General features: G+C 41.6%; 1 protein-coding gene across 1 annotated transcript in view; it reads right to left on the minus strand.

Annotated features, from left to right (window-relative positions):
* The window catches only part of LOC138948295 (pneumococcal serine-rich repeat protein-like), a 19,065-nt gene that overhangs the window by 10,867 nt on the left and 2,198 nt on the right, over positions 1-6,000 (minus strand). The gene's annotated exons all lie outside the window — the stretch shown is intronic.

The following is a 6,000-nucleotide window of genomic DNA, read 5'->3' on the forward strand; positions in this document are numbered from 1 at the left end:
GGCATGATGCGAACACCCTACCCACTTTGCACACCATCAAATCAATAAACGATGAAACATGAGGCGTCAGGTCATATTTCGTGTTCGTCAACGTTTACAGTTCCCTCACCTACAAGGTGATAGCGTACACTTTCAGCGCCCGAGGATACTACTACTAAAACGAGAAAAATAATGAGGGAGAGAGAGAGAGGAGGCTAATTTGGAGGCAGAGGAAAGGCAAGACGAGAGGAGGAAGCTGAACACCAGCGATTAATAATAACTTAACTTTTGTCGTTATTTTTAATCTGAAAATCGCATCTTCTGTCTCTCATTCGCTGGTTAAGACCGGAGTACCGTAAGAGCTTGTTGCACATGACCATGAACGGTCCCTGCAAGAGTTGAATTGGCCTTAAAATGGCTCTTATCATTCGTTGAAAGAAGTAGCGAGCAAACCTTTTCTTAAAACAGAATTTTTGTATATATTTTTCACTAATAGTAACAACCAAAAAGTCGTCAGCCATTAACAAAATAACTACAATCTTTCTTCTTCTTCTTCTTCTTCTTCTTCTTCTTCTTCTTCTTCTTCTTCTTCTTCTTCTTCTTCTTCTTCTTCTTCTTCTTCTTCTTTGCGTCAAAAGATGGAGGGGTAGTTGAAACAGCTACATATGTGTGAAATGATTACAAAATGTTGTGCAATCATAAGAGAAAACAGATCGAACATGACAAATAATCTATTCGCGCATCAAGTGCGAAAATAACTTGCGCCTGAACATTTTAAGAGAAGTGGCATTTCGAATGTGTAGGGGTAATGAGTTCCAGAGAAGGTGAGCTGGAAAGCGCTTTTGTATCAATCAATCAATATGAGGCTTATATCGCGCGTATTCCGTGGGTACAGTTCTAAGCGCAGGGATTTATTTTTATTTTTTTTATTTTTTTATTTTATGCAATTTATATTGCGCACATATTCAAGGCGCAGGGATTTATTTATGCCGTGTGAGATGGAATTATTTTACACAATGCATCACGCATTCACATCGGCCAGCAGATCGCAGCCATTTCGGCGCATATCCTACTTTTCACGGCCTATTATTCCAAGTCACACGGGTATTTTGGTGGAAATTTTTTTTTATCTATGCCTATATACAATTTTGCCAGGAAAGACCCTTTTTATCAATCGTGGGATCTTTGACGTGCACACCCCAATGTAGTGTACACGAAGGGACCTCGGTTTTTCGTCTCATCCGAAAAAGACTAGCACTTGAACCAACCACCTAGGTTAGGAAAGGGGGGAGAAAATTGCTAACGCCCTGACGGTCGAACTCGCAACCTCTCGCTTCCGAGCGCAAGTGCGTTACCACTCGGCCACCCAGTCCTGTACCAACAGTCAGAGCTGCGCGGAACCAGTCAGTGTCTTGGCATCCGAGACAATAACAAGCATTGAAATGAACAAACAACATTTTATTTTCAGTTTGCAATCTCATTCATTTCAATACTTGGGGTTTTTTTGGTTTTTTTTAGTGCTTCTGTGAATTTTTTTTCTTCGAAGAATCTGCGGCATCCTGAAATCATCATTCTTGTGTTGGGACAGAGAATATTAAATGTCATGTGGGTGTAAGGTCACACAAAAATAGAACAGCTCGATCTATATATATAAAAAAAAAATTGGACCTCAGTTGAGATGTTTTGCCCTTTTTTGTTTGTTTGGTTGTTGTTGTTGTTGTTGCTGTTGTTGTTGTTGTTGTTGTTGTTGTTGTTGTTGTTGTTGTTGTTGTTGTTGTTGTTGTTGTTGTTGTTGCTGTTGTTGTTGTTGTTGTTGTAATACTAGTTATTCTCTCAGGTTCCAGGAGATTCGTTCCGCATTGGTCTCGTTTCCTCCAGTGCACAATCATGGTGTATACATTTTGAGCATTTACATCTCTTTGTGTTTAAGTTAATTAAAAACCAAGAAAGGTTAGTTTATGGGACGGAGATTAATTTGAAACATTCAGGAGTACATCGACCAAATGGTCTTGTGAGCGGACAGACAATACAATGGTATTTAAAGAACAATGCTATTAATTAGTACATAATTATATTTAAATATAATATTAATGTTGCAGTCTTTCGTGGGCGGGGATGTAGCTCAGTCGGTAGCGCGCTGGATTTGTATCCAGTTGGCCGCTGTCAGCGTGAGTTCGTCCCCACGTTCGGCGAGAGATTTATTTCTCAGAGTCAACTTTGTGTGCAGACTCTCCTCGGTGTCCGAACACCCCCGTGTGTACACGCAAGCACAAGACCAAGTGCGCACGAAAAAGATCCTGTAATCCATGTCAGAGTTCGGTGGGTTATAGAAACACGAAAATACCCAGCATGCTTCCCCCGAAAACGGCGTATGGCTGCCTAAATGGCGGGGTAAAAAACGGTCATACACGTAAAATTCCACTCGTGCAAAAAACACGAGTGTACGTGGGAGTTTCAGCCCACGAACGAAGAAGAAGAAGAAGAAGAAGTAGTCTTTCGTTTTTCTTTATGTTACATGCACCACCTCTCTGCAATTTCTCCATCTGAGATAAAAAAAAAAATTAAAAAAAAATAAAAAGTTTATTTGATTTAGTTCATTGGCGTACTCGTGAATGTTTAGTCTAAAATCAAACATAACACAAACGGCCATGATGATTATGGTAATAATGACGACGACGACGGCGGCGATGATAATGATGATGATGATGATGATGATGATGATGATGATGATGATGATGATGATGACGACGACGACAAGGAAGGGGACGATGAAATGGCATGATGCGAACACCCCACCAACCGTATACCCCATCAAATCAATAGACGATTAGACAACTTATTTTTGTTTGTTTTTATTCTTGATTTCGGAAAATGATCTGTCTATCTGCCTCCGATCTAAGTCAGTGTCATCGTCACTCAGACGCGATACGTTACATCAAATGATACCTTATTTAGGCTTTTCTCTTTCTCTAAAACATTGCGAGCATAGTTGCAGGTGTGACGAATACCTCGTTCCGAACCGATCACATAAATCACCAGACGTGGCGTGGCTACAGGTCTCGGTGTGAAGTATCTGTATTGCTCAGCCTGGTAGTGTACCTTGATTGTGGCGTATTTACCTACACATCTGCATGGCTGCATTCGTCAGTGACACTCAGAATGTCTCGACCCCTGCCTCTTCCAACCCTCAACTCCATCCCCCATCCTCGAAAGCCTTCCCCCGTCCAAATCTCGCCTTCTCCAAATCACGCCCTCCCTTTCGGTCAGGTATGGCAACATATGTGGAATTAAGGGACATGAAAAACCGACAATCAAACGAGGAGTGGGCTGTATTGCGCGCGTGCGCGCGCGCGTGCGTGCGTGTGTGTATGTGTGTGTGTGTGTGTGTGTGTGTGTCACTGTGTGTGTGTGTGTGTGTGTGTGTGTGTGTGTGTGTGTGTGTGTGTGTGTGTGTGCATGTCATGTGTGTGTGTGTGTGTGTGTGTGTGTGTGTGTGTGTGTGTGTGTGTGTGTGTGTGTTTCTGTGTGTGTTTCTGTGCGTGTGCGCGAGCTATTAATTTGAGATCTTTATGCCAATCTGCAAAAACAAAAGTACAAGGAACCAGACTATTTCAGTTTTTAGTTAACTGTAATCCACTACCATCGTATCTTAGTATGGGATCACACTGCTGCAAAGCCTCTGCAACTGACGTCATGCTTTCAAAGGTGCAGCTGTTGCGTCATGTCAGGAGTTGCGATGACGCAACAACCCAATGGCAACATTTAGTTCAAAATATCAGATTAGGAAACTGCGAAGGTCCACGAAGTGTGGCGTTCGTGACCAACCGACACAAGCAGACTAGGCTGGTCAACTTACCCACTAACCGATTTAAAAGCAGTTATTCTAATCGAAATGGCTTATACTGTCGAATGCAGACTCGGTCTTTTGCATGAACAATATTCGGATATGTAGGATTTCTATCTATATCTCACTCTGCCTCCGCCCCCCCCCCCCTCCCCCCCCCACCCCTCCTCTCTCTCTCTCTCTCTCTCTCTCTCTTTCTCTCTCTCTCTCTGTCTATCTGTCTCTTTCTCTGTCTATCTCTCTCTTTCTCTCTCTCTCTCTCTATCTCTCTCTCTCTGTCTCTCTCTCTCTCTCTCTCTCTCTCTCTCTCTCTCTCTCTCTCTCTTACCTCACCCTATCTTATCTCATCTTATCGTACCTTATCACACACACACACACACACACACACACACACACACACACACACACACACACACACACACACACATATATATATATATATATATATAAATATATACACACACACACACACACACACACACACACACACACAGAACCCCCCCCCCCCCCCACCACCCTACCCAACCCCACACACACAGTTGACCGTTCACAATCAGTCAATGATCCACGATAAAATCAAATAAACCATTGAAGAAACTACCGTGTTTGGAATCATCAAACCGCACATGTACTAGACGAAACACTAATGAAGCCAGAGGCAATTTGTCTTAAGCTGCGTGTTCTCCGGTTACCTGTCACGGCCATCTTCGATGAGTCATCACGCATACCTTGTACCACCTTGAGCAAGCTTGGGATGGTGCCTTCAAAGTGTTGTTTATTTATTTACTTATTTATGTATTTATTTATTTACTTATTTATTTATTTCGTAATCTGTCTATCTATATGGCAGCAGACGAAGGTAATCATAATTAATATACAGAACAGAGCAATAAATACAAAAACGTTTGTGAGAATTTGGAGTGATGGACCCTATTTCTGATCACCAGATCTATTTTGTAACTGTTAACAACCATCTGGGGAAGTTATGAAGATAACAGAAACCACAAAAACGGTAGGGTAAATATCAGACACAAATGAGTTAATTACGAATAATAGCTTTCAGCACACCAGTACAACCCTACATACGAGTACCACACCTGTGTCTCTCTGTCTAATTCTGTCTGTCTGTCTGTCTGTCTGTCTGTCTGTCTGTCTGTCTGTCTGTCTGTCTGTATATCTTGTCTATCTATTTAATTATAAATCATAATGTAACAAAATAAATGATTTTATATATATTTTTATTTATTTATTTATTTATACATTCATGTAGCTTCGTTTATACATTCAGGAACCATTTATTTATTTATTTTTTCATTTAAGTAATTCATTATTCTATAATTATTTATGAATTGTTTGCATATTTATTTACATATTTCATTATTTATCACGTAATTTAAAACTCGTTTATTCATCTATAATTGATAGATTGATTCACTGACTGATTGATGCATTTATTAATTGGTGACGACAACTAAACGATGAAATTACCCACGCCGGCGGGTAAGCAAAAGTCATACAATATCATTTTAACAGAAATAGCATGTTAATTAATGAAACGTTCTTCTTTCATTGCTTAATTACTTTTTTTTAGCATCCACTTCACTTAATCCGCTGCTTTTAATCTCTCTGTCTGGTTACAAATGATATATAATAATATGCTACTGCTTTCTGCTTGAACAACCACATCGCCTGCTGTGCACGGGACACTCGGGCCATTTCAAAAGAGAGAAAGAATCAATCTCTTACGCTTACAGGGCCATTTTAGGGGTGGGCAAGGCAAAGTTTTGTGCGTAAGACTACTCCCAGGGAAATTTGTTTGTTTGTTTGTTTGCTTAACGCCCAGCCGACCACGAAGGGCCATATCAGGGCGGTGCTGCTTTGACATATATAACGTGCGCCACACACAAGACAGAAGTCGCAGCACAGGCTTCATGTCTCACCCAGTCACATTATTCTGACACCGGACCAACCAGTCCTAGCACTAACCCTATAATGCCAGACGCCAGGCGGAGCAGCCACTAGATTGCCAATTTTTTAAAGTCTTAGGTATGACCCGGCCGGGGTTCGAACCCACGACCTCCCGATCACGGGGCGGAAGCCTTGCCACTAGGCCAACCGTGCCGGTTCCCAGGGAAATGCTTAAACCACTTTCTTCCCGCCCCTCCCCCTTCGCCCTA

Source organism: Littorina saxatilis, linkage group LG15 (genome assembly GCF_037325665.1).
Source record: "Littorina saxatilis isolate snail1 linkage group LG15, US_GU_Lsax_2.0, whole genome shotgun sequence".
In the NCBI taxonomy this organism is placed as follows: domain Eukaryota; kingdom Metazoa; phylum Mollusca; class Gastropoda; order Littorinimorpha; family Littorinidae; genus Littorina; species Littorina saxatilis.